The sequence below is a fragment of the Petaurus breviceps genome, unplaced genomic scaffold, assembly GCF_028583685.1.
Source record: "Petaurus breviceps papuanus isolate PSGF00001 unplaced genomic scaffold, PetGlider_PUasm1.0 128, whole genome shotgun sequence".
In the NCBI taxonomy this organism is placed as follows: domain Eukaryota; kingdom Metazoa; phylum Chordata; class Mammalia; order Diprotodontia; family Petauridae; genus Petaurus; species Petaurus breviceps.
In genome coordinates, this window is record NW_027185664.1 from 5869584 (window position 1) to 5888234 (window position 18651).

Consider the following 18651-nt stretch of genomic DNA (forward strand, 5'->3'; position numbering starts at 1 on the left):
CCTCTCCCTCTAGTGAATTCTCTATCACCTTGATTTGCATTTCTCTTATTGTGCATATATTCTACCTTTTAAAAAACATCTCTGTTAGGGCCAGGGTGTGCTGGAGCCAACTCTAACTTGCTTGCTCTTAGTTGGTAAATTTTCAGTACGAGCACTTATACTTCAAAAATAATTAAAAGCTACAAATCAAGGCTTGATTTACTATTTTGTTGATTTGTGTAGTCTTAAGTGATATAGAAAATGTTAATAGTGCATATTAAATTTAAAAGCCTTTCACGTTTATAGATTTTTCTGCCCCCTCCCCCCAAACATTTACCAGCCCAAATTGGCTCTGATCACTTCTACTAGAATGCAAGTTCTATGAGGGCCTAGATCCATAGGCCTTACACAGTCTTATAACCACACAGGCAACGAAATGTCTCAAACGAATGAAGAAACAAGGAATGTTGAGCACCTACTTCCTCAACTTTGGGCCAGAGGTGGGCAGGATACCAATAAGTATAACAAAGCAAATCCTTGCTTTCAAGTAGTCTTATCTATTTATTTTGGGAAGGATTGAGGAGGCAATGAATGATTGGATCCTACACTTAGGGCTGAAAGGAACTTCAGGGGCCATCTAGTCCGACTCATTTTACGGTTGAAGAATCTAAGGCCAAAGAGGTGAAGATACTTGCCCAAGGTCATACAAGAAGTTAAAAATAGGCGTGAGTTCAAATCCAAATCTGTTCTATGACAAATTCACGTGAAACAATAGAAGACAGCATATACTTGTGGGCTGTTTGTGTTGTGCAGGTTTGTAGGACTGGTATGAGTTATGCTCGCTTGGACGTCAATGTGAGGAAAGCTCCTGATTTGTTTTGGGTATTTTCTACCTTTTCCCTCATGCATCCCCATCCCCACTGGCATATGCAGTGCTCTGGCATTCTGAGGTTGTTCAACGTAAACTAGAGTGGCATACAGTGGGACAGCCTGCTCCCCTTCTTTGCACCCCCACCCCCTTCCCCGGGCTCCCCAGCGGCTAGCATTCCGTGACTGGCAAACCAGCCTCAGGCTCCATTGAGATGAACCCGGGAGCAGCTGGAAAGCTAAAAGTGGGCGCTGCTCTTGCCGAGCACTCCGCGGGTTGGGTGTGGAAGGAAGCGGGGAGACAGTTTAGGCTGCTGGGCCTTCTTTTTGAAGGCAGATGGTATGTGTAAAGGCAGATGCTGTGATCGCAGCAAATGCAAGAGAAAGGGAGGGGAAGAGAAGGGGGCGGCAGTGGCTCCAGGCTGCTAGACCAGAGGGGTGGGGTGGGCGTGGGGGGGCGTGTAAACGCCCGGGACTAGCGGAGTGGGTGTGGGGGGTAGCAAGTGTGCAGAAGGTAAGGGGAGGACGCTGCCTCGATGGCACGGGGACTTCTCTTTGCCTCTACCCAGTCTGTTTATCCCACCCGGTTCCGCTCCGTGCCCTCCCACCCACCCGCGTCTCCTGCCGGGAGGGGGAGAAGACCCCTCCCCGTCCCACTCCCTCTCCCTAGCCTTTGCCACAGTCCAGCTGGGATGCAGAGGCACCTCCGGGGAGCGGCGAAACCTGTTTGTCCGGTCCTCGGGTAGAGCTGGGGAGAGGGAAGGACAGAGAGCGGAGGGAGGGGAAGAGACGGGGGCGGGGGAAAGGCGAGAAGCCATTGGGAAGGAGGAAGAGCGGCTGGAGCCGCAGCTGCCGCCGCCAAGCCGGACACACGTCCCCGGGGCCCCGGGCCAGGAGCGGTGCGCCATGAAGTGTTGAGTCCGCTGCGGGGGTGGCAGGGCCGGGGCGGGCGGGGGAGCTACGGCCCGGTGCTGCAGCGGAGCTCGAGGGAGGGACGGCGGCAGCTGTGAGCCCGGCGGGCCCAAGGCGACGTGAGACAGGTAAGAGCCACTGGGGCTTGGGAGCGTCCCCCGCCCACCCCTGAGCCACTTGTGTCGCCAGGATCGGGGCCCTGGAGCTGGGGGCAGGAGAGCGGGGACCGGGCCCTTGTGGGGACGGCGACAGCCGCTGGGGTCCCTGAAGGAACCCGGTACTAGCAGGGCCCGTGGTGTGGGCAGTGCCTGGGCGCCTGGGACCTTAGAGGGAATGGAGTGCGGGGACACAGTCGTTTACATCCTGCTGCCCAGCCCGAGGTGGGAGAGGGAGAGGCAGCGGGGACTCCACGGCTTCTTGGGGAATGTTTTACTCATTGCTTTCTTAAAAGGCATGTGCTAGAGTTTAAAAGGCGGGGTGTATGAGCCTCGAAAGCGGCCGGAGGGAGGAACGGGAGCCGCTTGTGGGGTGTCTCTCCAGGAAGGGCATTTAAACTCGGCTTCTACACATTCATTCCCGGGAGCGCCCTCGTGGGGATCCACGGGATCCCTTTCCTGGGGTTTCGGGAGCGCACAGGAGGGAAAATTAAAGGGGGTTGCAGGTTTAGAGGAATTCCCGGAGGGAAGGACAGGGGAGACACCGGCCAGATCCCAGATCAGATCCCAGGGTGGCTGCCAATAATACTCTCCAAGAATGCGCTACTAGGTTCTTTGGGAAAGGGCAAAAGCTTTATTTTAATAATAACTTATTTTTTTCCTGTCCAACTTCTACCATTAGAAAGGCCTCTTACTTCTCCCCTCTTGATGCCTAGAGTTGTCAGGAAGCTTTTTCTCCCACCGTTTGGAGATGTAAACATTTTGCGGAATTTATGTTTGAAACGTAGATCTCTCTAAAACGAATTGCCCGGGTTTCCCTCGCTGGGTGCTTAGGGTGTCAGGCGCACCATGTAGTGAGACTGGACACAAACTGAAGACAGTTGAAGGTGGGAAGGGTCATGAAAGACCCTCGGAATGTATAGATTACGTAACGTGGAGGGAAGGGGCAAAGGAAAATACGTCTAACCTTGGGTCCCTTCCTAACTGCTTTTTGCTTCTCCTTACCTTCATCTTAAACTGACATCTGTAGTCATTTCCCCTTAGCTTTGGCCTGGACAGGGTAAAAATTTTCAGAATGGGAAACATACTTTCTTTCTTCCTTGATTCATGTACTTGAAGCTCGTATGTTATCCATGCAGTGTTTTCATCACATAGACTTTCTAGTGATCGTTCTATGTGAAAGCCCCTTCTACCTCCTTTGAAATAATTGAAAGAAAAGGTGTGCCTTTAAAGAGAATGAATCTTACATTAAATACAGGATTGTGGAAGAAGCAAGCTCTACTGCATAGTTGAAATATTGGCCTAGTGTAAGTTTTAATTTTCATCTTTTACAGACCATCCCCAACCCCCATAATTGAATGTAAGTTACTTACCAGCAAAGACTGCCCTCTTTCCTCTTTGTATTCCCAGTGCTCATCACAGTGCCTTCTCCTCTGTTTAATTGAAACCTGTATTATGTACAAAGCTATACAATTATTATTGCTAGGGCTATTGTTGCTGTTGCTGTTATGAATTTGTTATTAAATACTTGTACAATGCATGGCACAGTTGAAGAATTTAGTATGTGATTTAATAATGGTTACATGATTTATTTTCAAATAAAATCAAAGAGAAATCATGTATGCTAACAGTACCATGGAGGAGTTTTTGATTAACAGCTTTCTTTATATGGTGAGATTTGGGAGGAGTTTCTATTTTTAAAGATCTTTAAATATTCAGGTATTTTGTCAATTTCTGAAAGTTATGCATATTTTTATATGGGATGAAAGAAAACGGTGCCATAGGCAAGCAAGCAATAAATATTTATTAAGCACCTAATATATGCCTGGCTCTCTGCTAAGTACTTGGGATACAAAGGCAAAACCACAACAAAAACAAAAAAACCCAGTTCTAGTTCTCAAGCATCTCACAGTTTAATGGGGGAGACCATATGGAAACAACTACGTACAAACAAGACATATCCCAGATAAATTAGAGATAATATCCGAGGCAAGGCACTGTGATTAAGGAGGACTGGGAAAGACTTCTTGCAGTAGGTTTAACTGAGATTTGAAGGAGTTCATGAGACAGATGAGGAGATGGGGTCCCTGTAAGGGCTTTGAGAGTTACTACTAGTAAAGAGCTTAGTATATTGCAGCTAGATACTTGTGTTGCCACTATGAAGGGCAACTATAAATGATGGGACTTATAGTAATAATCGCTGTTTACAGGTTAGCATATGGTGCTACTATTAACTCTCAAGGTTCAGCCTCTTTTATTTTTAGGGGAAAAACTATATCTTGTATTTATTTCCTCTGTTAGTAATTTCATAGTACTTTTTGAATATTTGAAATAAGCAATATTTAAAAACAAACCCAGCAGAATTCAATCAAAAGGGAGACTTGGGACTGTTCAAGCCTTGGACCAGCTTGCACTGTTAGGAATATTTCACTCGTAGCATTTCCTGGCTTCTTGGATGCAAACTATTACATATATAAAAGAGTTCTATGTTAGGGGTAGAACAGTATTAATGCCAAGACTACTTGTTAGACAACTAGGAGAGGAGAGTCACAGATGGAGAGCTGGAAGGGATTTTGGAGGCTGTCTAATCCAGATGAGACGCTGAAGCCATAGAAGTTAGGGCGTAGAGGTAGAAAGCATCAGGGCCAAGATGGGACCTCAACTCTTCTTACCTCAGTCAAGCTTGCACTTCGGCTATGCTCCTGCAGAACGAACCCAAGGTCCAAACAATCCTGAGCCAGCCTTTGTGCTTGAATTCTTCTGCTTTTGAGGAAGATATAAATACATGCATGTATTTAGTTTCTTTTGCTAAACTAATACATAAAGTAAATTTGGGATATTTTAAAAAGTCAGCAATCATTTGTTAAATGCTTGCTATATGCTAGGCACAGAGCTAAACCTTTGGAATACAAAGGAAAAGGAGTTTATTTTCTAATGGGGGGTAGGTAGGTGGAAAGGAGAACAATCACATATCCATAAATAGGTACATAAAAGATATGTATTGACTAGCTCAGGACTTTTTTACCTGGGGTGTGTAAGCTTCTTAAAAAAACAGACTCAATAACCACTATTCAACATAATTTATAAGTGAAAAATATAAAAATGCAATCCTATGTATTTTATGCATCTAAAAGCATTCAGAGAAGTGGTACATTGGGTTCCCTAGACTGCCAGAGGGGAAAGCAGCAGCAGCTGAAGGGAGTGGAAAAGACCTCTTTCAGAAGGTGGCATTTGAACTGAGTTTTGAAGGAAGCCAGCGATTCCATGATTTAGTGAGGAGTGACCATTGCAGGAATGGAAGACAGCCAGTGCAAACTGAATGTTTTATATTTGTCTTGACTTTCAGGTTTTGCACTTCCACAAGCTGGATTTAGCTAAACATTAATGATTCATATATCTCTAGAAACCAGAGTTTTTTTTAGCTAAATATTAATGATCTTTATAACTCTGGCTTCTAGAGAGATTAATCTAATGATATGCCTCTGCTCTGCAATTGCAATCCAGGTAGGACTGTAGCCTTTGTAAAAAGAATTACAGAAGAATGGGGAATAACTTGTTTTTAATGATTCAGTGAAAGTTCTGTAGCATCTGTTTTTATAGTCTATGTAACGAAAGACTTTTTAATTTATCATAAAACTAAAGTGACTATTTCGTAACCTGTGGCCAACCATACTATTGGTTTTTGTTTTTTCATTTATCAGCTGTTTATATGACTAAAAAATTTCCTTTACAATATCCAGGCATTCTTTGACTATTTGTGATTCATGGCCCCATTTGTTTTGAGAGTTCTATCGATGAAGTAGATCACTTGCTTGCCTTCCCCATTAAATAAGATAAGTAAAATATAGTGTTGCTGTCTGTGGAGCTTCATGGTAGAAGACAGATTCTCTTCTTTGTTATAAGAGATATTCTTAAAAATCCTTTTCCCTTTGCCTAGCTAAAGAAAATACCTGGTCGAAGGTGCTTTGAAGTCTTATAACTGAAGTCCTGGCATTAATTTCAAAGACACTAGAAAGTTTACATAATACCTTTTGTAGAAAGCCAAATTTCAATAATAAACATAAATGAGTAAATTTAAATTGTATAAGTGCTTCTCTACAAGATTAAAAAGGCTTTTTGTCATCTAATAATTTGAAAATATCCCAGGAACTATTCTCTAGTAATCAAAATAATCTTGAAGAAATTTGCTCTGTTTTATCTTTAAGACTTACCATAGCCTAAACCTCTATGGAGTTTCCAGTCTTAGGATAGTGCTAAAAATTGTAGGGCTTTGATAAATTGTCGATTGATTTTCCTGTAAGTCATCAACCCTTCTCATGGAAGCAACAAAAACTTTGCTTCCTGGTGTAATCATCTATGTACAACTTTTGCTGTGCAGGTGTCAGGGTAGCCTAGCATCATGCCCTTTGGCCTTGGGTGGTCCCACTTGTACTACTATTCTGAAATCAGTGTCCCTCCTTATGGTGGGAAGGGTACTTTTTCTACCTTGATGTGACCTATAGGTCACGTTAAACTGCTGACTTAATTTATCCATCTTCATCTTTTCTTCACCCTGAACATACGCTGTTTAAAAAAATAGAGGCATCTAAAGTTACTAATTTGGGGTTTGGGATACAAATTAAAAATTTAAAACACTCTGTGAAGGACTCTTTGGAAAGTACTCCCCTCCCATTCCACCCCCCCACCAGATTATGACTGTCAGAGATCTACTTTGGGAAAGGAAGTATATTTGTGTGAAAATCATAATGAGAAAATGATGAAAAGTCTTTGTGTCCCCAACATCCCTCCTCTTAACACAGATCTACTGTAATTCATGAACTCCAACTAAGGTTGTTTGGTTTTATTTAGAAATTCCATTGCCTAAAGCAAATCACTTGGAAAGTACAAAATGTGTACATGCATATTCCTTTTATGGAACTGAAATATTGTTTTAACATGTAAAATGGCTCTAGATGCTATAACAGTAATAAGAATGAGCATTTAAAAATTCTGTGTTTGCCGAGTAATCTATGTATTCTTTTTCAGTTTATCCTTCCAACCACTTGGTAGGGATCACTGTCATTATTATCCTCACGTTATGGAAGGAGAAACGTAGGCTCAAAGACTCAAGTTGTTTGTGGTCACATAAATTATGTTAGAGACAGAATTTAAATTTAGATTTCAGAAAAATCTGGACTTACATGAACTGATGCAGAGTGAAATGAGCAGAACCAGAACACTGTACACAGTAACAGTAATGTTGTCTGATGACCAATTTTGGTAGACATAGCTCTACTCAGCAATGCAAGGATCTGAGACAATTCCAAAAGACTTAAGATGGAAAATACTATCCATATCCAGAGAAAGAACTATGGAGTCTGAATGCAGATTGAAGCATGCTATTTTCTCTTTTTTTGTTTCTTCTTTCTGGTGGTTTTTCATTAACATGACTAATGTAGAAATGTGTTTAATATGATTGTACATGTATGGCCTATATCAGACTGCATGCTGTCTTGGGGAGGGGAGAGGGAAAGGAGGGGGAGAAAATTTAAAACTCAAAATCTTATAACAGTGAATATTGAAAACTAAAAATAAATAGATAAATATTAAAAATAGAAAAAAAAACAGATTTGTCTTGACTCTAAGTCCAGCATACGTTTAAAATGGACTACCTCTGCTATGGAAATTACTTACATTTGTGAAAATCCATAGTATCAATTTGGCTAAATTCAGAGCATAGTCACTGATTTTTCCTTGATCTCCTAAAGTTCTATCCTTGTTGGTGATCACCTTATCTGTCACTATAAGACTTCCTTTTCCACACTGAATGCATGTGTAATCTGACCTTTGGCTAGCCACTATTTGCAGGACTCTGTGGCATTTTCTCTGTGCCTATTTTTTGTTCCATCAAAATTGTATAATTTGTTTGATTCTAGATTATTAGGCACTGTTTGGAATACTTTTTCCATCTTTTCCTCCAAGGAGGCTGTTTTATAATCCTCAGTAGCATCAATCAGACACCAACCTCTTAAGGAGGCAGTAAGGAGTCTGTTGTCTACTTGTATCAGCATTTGTGTGTTCCAACATTGATGGGGTGTTCTTTTTTTCGTTGTAAGCATAGCAAGAGGTTGTACTATACCATCCAAATTCTTAACCTGACTCCTAAGAGCCACTGAGCTGTTAAATGAGAGAGCTCCTTGAGAACTGGCTGTTTATAGCCAATGAAACTACTATTTGGTCTTTTTGTGTGAGAAGAGATAATCATTTCTCTTGGAAGGTTTAATCATTCACCTACATGCAGGTGGGCAGTTGGAGCAGGTGATTTCTGGAGCTCCCTTTCAGTTTTATTACTACACGAATCTTGATCTTAGCCAAAAGGTGGGAAAGCACAACATGATGTTAGAAGACAATTACCATGCCTTTTCTGTTCATTATATCTGTGCTAAGTGAAGTGCATCTATTTAATAAACTGCTGGAGCCTTTGACCATAAGGGACCAAGGGGAGGTAGGTAACTTGTCAAACTGGGCCAGAAACTCTCCATTAGCAGGTAGGATTGGAGTTTTCCTTCTAATAATATCTCTTTAATGCCAGAGTTGGGGTTGTTTTTTTTTAAAGCTTTCATAAGAGTCTTGTTAATTTTGGATAAAACTGACCTTTCTTTTATTAGAATAAACACTAGCACATGAAATTGTTCTTAGTGCCGTAATTTCCAGCAAAGTGGAAAGTGTAGGTGGGCCAAGAGGGAAATTATGTCCCTGTTAAAAGAGTAAACTTAAAAGGAACACAAATAAATTTGTGAGTTGGCATGTACTTTCTAATTTTGTTGTTTTGTTTTGATTATGAACTAAAGTCTAGTGACATCCTCAACTGTTGTTTATTTAGATAGTTGATAGCTTGCTATTAAGTTTGGTGCAGCTATAAACATTTTTGTATAAATATTTGTTACTTTATCTTTCCTTTATGTGTGTTCCCAGTTACTGAGATTACTTGGTTAGAGAATTTTATTTTAAAATTTTTTGTGTGTTGTTATATTGTTTGGAGTACAATTTATAGGCTTGATAAGACTATTTTTCAGTGCTCACATACTCTTTATTCTCAATTGCTCTTCTCTAACCTTTTAATTGAAATCTCTGGTTTTGGGCAAACTGGAGAAGTCTCCTATTTCTCCATAATAGGCTAAGGGCAGGGTTGGAATGTGAGAAATTACATTTCCAAGTGGTCTACTACTTGAGTTAGTTTTTAGCTGCAAAACAATGCCTAGTTCAAAATAAGTTTTATAGGGAAAAATCCAATAAAAAAAGTCACCACATCCAACTTTATCATTCTATTGTCTTCTGCCAACTCTTTTGCTTTTCTTTCCATACAGAACCTACGAGCCACCTTTCCTTTTAGTGCTAAATTCCTTTTAGCCTTTTGTTTTTATTTTTTCCAGGATATCAATCTTTATATGATTTTTCTCAAATAGCATATCAGTTTAGTGGTCATTGATCAAAACTATTACATTTAATGTACTTGTCAAATAAATATAAATTAATTACTACAAAAAAGAGATAAAAAAGTCTAGTAAGTGCCTTCTTTCACAGTTCTTTCATAACATGACTAATGTGGAAATATGTTTAATATGATGTGCGTGTATGGCCTTTATCATACTGTATGCTGTCGTTGGGAGGGGAGAGGGAAAGGAAGGGGAGAAAATTTGAAACTCAAAATCTTATATGTGAATGTCAAAAACTAAAAATAAATAGAACAAACACTTGACTAAACTTCCCAAATGGAGAGAGATGGCTACCTAAGGTAAATCCATATAAGAATATAAATTCATCAATAAAATCTTATGAAGAAAGATTATGGATGAAAATCAGCAGTATCATCACAAATAAAGATAAAAGAGTGGGTAAAATCAGCTTAAATAAAATTTGGCTAGATATCCAGCTAAGGAAAGTCATCGTTAAAAGGATGAAAATGGAAAGAGGACTACAAAAAGAAGAAAAGTGGAAAAGATTTGCAAAAAAAAATCACAGTAAATTGTTGTCCCCATTAAGGATAGTGAAATGACCACACTTGAGCACTGATGTCACAGGCCTTGAGGTGCTTAAAAAAGAAGTCGAAATGGCACTAAAGGGAACAAAGATGGAGAGTGCAGCCAGATTGGATCAAGCATACATAAACTACATCAGATAAAATTGTGAGAGCACTGAGGAAATGATTTACAAGATATCTAAATCAGCAGGCCTTATTTGTTTTTTTTTTTAAAGGAACTGAGAAAACAAAAAGTTAACAGTCTATATGCCTTCTCTCCTATCTACTTCCCCTACAAATATTTATATGGTTCATATACATACAAAATGAAGGAATCTGGCTTTGCAAGTTTATTCAATGATGGATCGCATTTTTGCCCTCTAACCTTTGACTGAAAGATGGAGAGAATATGGTATCTCATTGTCCTAATGTTTGCTGGCTTTGAAAAGCATTCAGTTGAATAGAAATCCTTTATGAGCTCATTAACAACAATTCATCTCCCACCTGTATGTATATCCAGAACATTCACGATACCTCAGAAGATATAACAATAGAAATAACCCACTAATGATAAATATCAGGAGAAGCACAAAACAAGGAGCTGTACATTTGATTAAAAAGTGTCTCTCTTGTGAGGGAGGAGATCAGGCACAAGGTCTAAGTCATGAAAAGTTCCTGATGATATGGTCTTCCCATTGCTTTGTTTGCAGAAGACATCCTGTTGATTTCATCAAGCCCTATGACATTACAGGGCCTATGCCTTCTCTCAAAAGAATTTAGTCCATCCATCTACACAAGAAAGATCAAATGGATGAGTAATGTTTTTTTCTCAAATTTCAACATATGTCTGAATGGACACCTTCTACAACTTGTCTAGTAGTGCATGTATCTGGAGTAGACATTGCAGATGGACAATGGCCTGGGCCCAGAGTTAAAAAGGAGGAAGAGAGATTGCTTTTGGGAAATTGTGGAGCACCTTTACTAACCCCCAAACTTCCCACAAATATACTTTTTTTTTGGAGGGGCAGTTGGCGGTAAGTGACTTGCCCAAGGTCACATGGCTAGTAAGTCTTAAGTGTCTGAGGCAGGATTTGAACTCAGGTCCTCCTGACTCCAGGCCGGTGCTCTATTCACTGCACCAACTAGCAGCCTCTCACAAATATACTTATAAAATAGAATAACGTTACTATATATACAGTTCACTTATTAAAAAATGTTTACGTCTACAAAATGAAATTAGATATCTCTTTAGAAAAGAGTCCTCATACAGCTTTTAAAAAATAACTCAAGCCTCCTGGCCAAAGATTAAGGTTAAGGGAGATACACACTAGAGTTATAAAGATAAGATAAGAAGCAGCAGCTCACTGAAATATAGTCAGGTGAATGAGCCGAGTGACGGAGAATCACATCCCATATGCAACTCAGCGGAATTTCTTTTGGGGGGCATTAGTATGAATAGTTTTATTATCTTTCATAAATACCATTGAGCATTCTATGAGCAAATCTTTTTAAGTATGACCCAGATATACTCGTACTTTACAAAAACTAATAATAATTAGTTCAATAACCCTAAAGATAAAAGCACATTTTATTTGCTATTAGAAAATAAACTTTCCTTTTATTATTATTCTGAGAATACATAACTGATTATTTTTCATCAGAATCTTTAATATAAACAATTCTTACATTGCTAATTTTCTGTCCTTCAAAATTTTATTATATAGTTAAATACTTAAAAAAAATTCCGAATGATTTTATGTTATAATGTTGCATCATTGCCAACATCTACATGTGTGTAAGCAGCTTTGTTTTTAACCAAATATTTGATTATGGTTTACCTCTCCTAGATTCATCTATACCCAGCTAGCCCCACTTTGATTTCATTCTCTTTTCTTAATCATATTTTTAAAAAAGAGTTTCTGATAGCATGTGCAAAAGTTACATCTCTACCTTTATTAAAAACTGCTCTGGCTTTTATCAGCTTTTATATAAGTTTGAACTTAGAGTTCTCACAGCAATAACAAAATCACTATGTCATTTCCCTTAGATGCAATTCTTTAAAATAGGCAGCTATAGCTTTTTGTTTAGTCTCGCTATTTTAATTTGGTTCTTTTGATCAGAACCGCTTGAGTAATTTTTTGGGAGGGGGGGCGCGGATGGCTCAAGAACAATAGGATTTTTTAGTATTTGAAGTCTATTGCATCGGCATCATAAAGAATAAGGAAGTGTGTTAGATTATAAAGAGGGCTGACCTAGAAGGATGTTGAGTTTGAGTGCCAGTCTGGCCCTCTGTGTACTCTGTGGCCTGACACAGTCACTTGATCTTTCTGGATGCCATCTGTAAAATGTGAAAGTTGAACTACACTAGGGGGCCTCAACCTTTTTAGTGTCATGAACTCCTCTGCTGTAACCTATGGGCGCCTCCTTAGGATAGTGTTTCTCCTGATGCTGAGTGAAGCGAGCAGAACCAGGAGAACATTGTACACAGTAACAGCGACATTGTGTGATGACCAATTTTGATAGACTTAGCTCTTAGCCGTGCAATGATCTAAGACAATTCCAAAACACTCATGATAGAAAATACTATCCACATCCAGAGAAAGAACTGTGGGGAGTCTCAATGCAGATGCAACCCCGCTCCCCCTCCTTCTCCCTCTTCCTCTCTCCTCTCCCTCCCTCCCTCCCTCTCTCTCCTCCTCCCTCTGTTTTTTTCTTTCTCGTGATTTTTCAATTTTGTTCTGATTCTTCTTTCACAACATGACTATTATGAAAATATGTTTAATATGATTGTACATGTATAATCTATCAGATTGTGTTCCATCCTGGGGAGGGGGGAAAGGAGGGAGGGGAATCTAGAACTCAAAATCTTATAAAAGTGAATGTTCAGGGGCAGCTAGGTGGTACAAGTGAATAAAGCACCGGCCCTGGAGTCAGGAGGATCTGAGTTCAAATCCGGCCTCAGACACTTAACACAAAAATTAGCAATAGACCTTGGGCAAGTTACTTAACCCCAATTGCCCTCCAAAAAGCAAAAAAAGTAAAGTGAATGCTGAAAACTAAAAATAAATAATTTTTAAAAATAAGATTAAAAAGAATAATGTTTCTAAATGCATAAAACAAAATAAATTGGATTACAAAGGAAAGGAAGGGAGAGGAATTTACAACTCAAAATCTTATAAAAGTGAGTGTTGAAAACGAAAAAGAAATAATCTTTAAAAATAAAATTAAAAAGAATAGTGTTTCTAAATGCATAAAACAAAATACATTGCATTACAAAGGAAATCAAATATATTGATATGTAGTTATCAAAATATTTTTTAAATGAGTTAATGAGAATAAGAATCCCTGAACTAGATGGTCTCTCAAGTTCCTTCTAGCTAGAACAACTCAGTGAACCTACATCTTAATCAGGACAAGAAGGAAGGAATAAATATAGACCAAAAGTGAAGAAAGGCAGTAACAGAAAGAGGGTTTTAATTTTATTTCAATGGAAAATGAATCTTACCATAGGGTTAACAGTTCCATCAATTCTGCTAAATAAAATTTAGGGCTTACATTCTAGGATGCCATGGCAGATTTAAAAAAAAATTAATATTATTTTTTACTAACTGCTTAAAAAATTCTTACTGTTAGGCGTTTCTTTTGGCTTAGGCACAATGTGAAAAAATGTGTGAATTAGTGAGATGCTAAGGATGCAGCAAACCAAAATGTTTTGGGAACCTCTGACTTAGGCTTTTCTCAGAATTGTATCGACACTTATATTTGCTGGGATTGGTTGTCATTAGTTAATTAGAGGCAGTGTGGTGTAATAGAGAGTATGTTGAATTTGCAATCAGGAATTCTGGGTTTGAATTTCATCTTAGACACTAGCTATGTTTCTTAGAGCCTCAGTTTCTTTATTTGTGAAATAAGAAAAATAGCACCTTTTCTGTATACCCCACAGGGTTGTGAAGAAAGTCTTTTGTAAATCTTAAAAGTTTTATATAAATCTTAAAGTTTTAAATAAATTTATATAAAACTTTTTATATAAATAAAACACAATTACTATTGTGTTCTTTTTCCCCTTCTGCTTATGTATTTATCTACATAGCAATCATACATATGAAGTCATGCAAAACACATTTGCACATTAACCATATCACAAAACAAAATAAAGCAAAAAAAAGTGAGAAAATTATACTTCAATTTGCAGTCAGAGTTCATCAGTTCTTTCTCTGGATATAGCATTATTTCATCATAAGTTCTTGGCATTGTCTTGGATCATTGTAGTGATCAGAATAAGCCAAGTCTTTCACAGTTGATCATCATTACAACATTGATTCACACAATGACCTCCTGGTTCACCTCACTTCACTTTTCTTCAATTCATATAGGTCTTGCCATGTCTTTCTGAAACCACCTCCTTCATCATTTCTTATAGCACAATGGTACTCCATCACCATCTTATGCCACAACTTGTTCAGTCATTCCCCAGTTGATGGGCATCTCCTCAATTTACAATTCTTTGCTGCCACAGAAAGAGCTTCTATAAATACTTTTGTCCATATAAATCTTTTTTCCTTTTCCTTTGATCTATTTGGGATGCAGACCTAGTAGAGGTATTGCTGGATCAAAGGGTTTTCCCAGTTTTATAGTCCTTTGGGTCTATTTCCAAATTCTTCTCCACAATGATTGGAACGCTTAACTACTCCACCAGCAGTTCAATAATAATGTACCTATTTTCCCTCATCCTCTTTAGCATTTGTCATTTCTGCTAGGTGTGAGGTGGTACCTTAGAGTTGTTTTAATTTGCCTTTCTAATCAGTAGTGATGTAGAACATTTTTTATATGACTATATGATAGCTTTGATTTCATTTTCTGAAAACTTCCTGTTCATATCCTTTGACTCTCTCCTTCTCTCTCTCTCTCTCTCTCTCTCTCTCTCTCTCTCTCTCTCTCTCTCTCTGTCTCTCTCTTTCTCTCTCTCTCTCCCCTTTTCCCCCTCTCCCTCTTCTCACCTCTCCCTCTCTTACACACACACACACACACACACACACACACACACACACACACACACTCACTCACTCTCATTCACTCCAGTCACCGAGGTCTTTTCTTGAACTAAACTGCCAAGCGTGCAAACTCTACTACAGAGAGCACAACTCCAACAAGGCTGGTCACTTTGTTCAAATGCCAAACATACGAAGGCCTAAGATACTATTTTACAGAGAATTCTCACAAGGTAAGCACTCACATGGTGGTCAGAAAAAGTGATACAAGAACACTGTCAAGGTATCTCTAAACAACTTTATAATTGATTGCATTACATGGGAGACACTGGCACAAGACCGCCCAGCATAGCATACCCTTATTAAAGAAGGTGCTGTGCTCTATGAGGAAAGCAGAATTGAAGTAGCCCCAAAGAGATGAAGATGCCCACATTTAGAGAATCCACCCCCAAATGTTCACATGGACTATTTGTGCCTGACCTGGGATAAAGCTTTCCCAGCTTATATTGGTCTGATCAGCTACCGTTGGAAACACTGTAACTTGACTCTAACATAGTGACATCATTTGGTCCTCTTCAAGAGAGAAGGACAGCTACTCTGTGTATGTACATAGATATGGTGTTTCCCCTTCCATGAGTGAGGTTCAAGAATTACCCCCTCCCATTCCTCCTCCACTATAAAAGCTCATTCTTGCACTCCTCTTTTATGTGAGTAAACTTTCCCTATTTTCTTGCTCCCTTTTCCCTTCTCCCAGTGTGTCCCTCTTTCTCAGCCCTACAATGTTTGGAGATCATACCAACATAATTGACTAAAACCATTGCCTTCTGCCCATGTAGATTCCTTCTAACTGCTGTAATAGTGATAAAATTCTTAGGAGTTGCATGCATCATCTTCCCATATGGAAATGTAAACAGTTTAACGTTATTGAGTCCCTTATGACACTCTTCCTTGTTTACCCATTTATGTTTCTCTTGAATATTGTATTTGAATGTCAACTTTTATATTCAGTTCTGGTCTTTTCATAAGGAAAGGTAGTCCTCTCTTTCATTAAATGTCAATGTTTCCCCGAAGGATTATATTCAGTTTTTCTGTGCAGGTGATTCTTGGTTGTAATCCTAACTGGTTGTAAGCCTTCCAGAATATCATATTCCAAGCCCATCACTTCTTTAACATGAAATCTGCTAAATCTTGTGTGATACTGACTGTGGCTCCACAATATTTGAATTGTTTCCTTCTGACTGCTCGTAATATTTTCTCCTTGACCTAAGAGCTTTGAAATTTGAAATTTTCTAGAATATTCCTGGAATTTTTCATTTTGGGATCTCTTTAAGGAGGTGATTAATAGATTCTTTTAATTTCTATTTTACCCTCTGGATGTAAGATATCAGGGCAGTTTTCTTTGATAATTTCTTGAAATACGATGTGTAGGCTTTTTATTTATTTTATTATATTTTTAAAGCAATTGGGGTTAAGTAACTTGCCCAACGTTATACGGCCAGTTTTTTTGTGTGGGTGTTAAGTATCTGAGGCAGGAACCAATTCCGGGTCCTCCCGACTCTGAGGCTGACGCTCTTACTCACTGCGCCACCTAGCCACCCCCATGTGTAGGCTTTTTAAAAAACTCATAGCTTTGAGATAATCTAACAATTTTAAAATCATCTCTTCTGGATCTATTTTTTTTAGGCCAGTTATTTTTTTCAATGAGAGAGTTCATATTTTCTTCTAATTTTTTATTCTTTTGACTTTATTTTATTTTTTCTTAAAGTCTCAGGGAGTAATTGGGTTCCACTTGCCCAATTCTAGTTTTTAAAGAATTTTTTTTTCAGTGAGCTATGGTATTCCTTTTTTTATATATATTTGGCCAACTGTGACCCGGAACTGCTGCTTATGGGCAATAGAGCTGTAATTCAGATTCAGCTCTACCTAGTGTCAGCAAAGGGTCCCCTGTAATCTCTTTCTGACCAGTTGTCTGACTCTGCCTTCCCCCCCCCCCCCATCATCTCTGGGCTGAGAACTCAAGGCTGAATTTGGATTCAGGCCCTCCTGACTCTATGTCCAATGCTCTATCCACTGCTTTTCTTAATGTGTAGAAAGGAAATGGCTTAGTATTTCAGAGGTTTTTTGGTAATGTTTACAATCTATATGGTGTTGATGATCCTTGAGTAACTTTCATCTTGTTTAGAAATTTTTTGCAACAATTATCAATGTGAAGTAGTAGTATTTTTGAATCATGTCATAGCTTTACATTATAAGACAAAAGAGGAAATGGTATTTCCCAAATGTTATTTTTTTTAAAAAAAGGAACAATTCCTATACTTGCTTATTTTTTTTTTTTTTGCTTTTTTTTGGAGGGGGAGGGCAGGGCAATTGGAGTTAAGTGACTTGCCCAACCTATAGCTGCTTATTGATCTGATTTCAGTTATGTTGTTGCCAGAAGACCTCAGGCAATAGAAATCATTGCTAGCATCTTGTGATGTTATAGTTGGTTTGGGGAATACTGATTATTTTCTATATGGCACATTTCCTTTTAAATGGAGTGAATTTTTTTAAATTGTAGCTGGTTTTTAAAGTGTTTTAAAGTAGGTGGAGTGAAATTAAACATAAAGCCAAGTCTGGCTTTATTCAGCTGCTTTTATGTAGCTATATATTCAAAACTTAGATTTTGCAGACTTGAAAGCTTGTACCAACATACCTTTACCTTATAATCTGGAATTTCTTATCCATTATAGGCTCCCATCTTTTAGGAAATTTTGAGACCCATTTTTGGGAGTCACAATATGATAATGCCCATGCTAATATAATATGTATGCATCAAGATAGATAAAGATCACTTGACCATTTCACTGTTGGAACTAAGCAATGGGTGGAGAAACTGGAAAACTCTGAAGAAACAAAAATTGTGTGCTCAGATATGATAAAGAAGAACAATACCCAAACCAAAACACAGGCATCCATAATTTACAAAACAGAGGAACTCTTTCTCTTGCAAAGTCCTGTGTAAACTAAATTATTTAAAATGCATTAGAGAAGCTTATAGATTCCAGTTCAATCCAACACATATTTATTAAATACCTACTATGTGCAAGGTAACTTGTTGGGTGCTGACAAAATGAAAAACATTCCCTGCCTTTGAGGCAGACACAATACATATAGTTGTTAACAATACTGGGAAGTATATGTTGTGCCAAATAAATGCTACAGATAATAGGTACTTTTGGAGTTCTGATGAATGATCAGAAGATTTCTTCCCTTTGATCCAGCAATACAACTTCTAGGGCTATATCCCAAAAAGATCATGAAAATGGGAAAAGGACCCATGTGGACAAAAATATTTATAGCAGCTCTCTTTTTGGTGGCCAAGAACTGGAAATTGAAGGGATGCCCATCAATTGGGGAATGGCTAAACAAGTGGTGGTATATGAATGTAATGGAATACTATTGTGCTATAAGAAATGATGAATAGATGGACTTCAGAGAAACCTTGAAAGACTTATATGAACTGATGCTGAGTAAGAGGAATAGAACCAGGAGAACATTGTACACAGTAACAGTATGCAAGGACTGCTTTTGATAGACTTAGCCCTTCTCAACAATGCAAGGACCTAAAACAATTCCAAAGGACACATGATGGAAAATGCCAGCCACATCCAGAGAAAGAACTATGGAATCACAAAGCAGAGTTAAACAGACTATTTTCTTTTTTGTTTTGTTTTGTTTTTCCTTGTCGTGGTTTTTCCCATTCCTTATAATT

The 18651-nt window shown here is 38.6% G+C and overlaps 1 protein-coding gene across 1 annotated transcript in view; it reads left to right on the forward strand.

Annotated features, from left to right (window-relative positions):
• Positions 1-1639: 1639 nt before the first annotated feature.
• Positions 1640-18651, forward strand: part of LOC138171903 (phospholipid-transporting ATPase IC) — a 164404-nt gene continuing 147392 nt past the window's right edge. The window contains exon 1 of the mRNA XM_069101458.1: positions 1640-1886. The gene's annotated coding sequence lies outside the window, so the exon portion shown is untranslated. The remainder of the gene's footprint in view (positions 1887-18651) is intronic.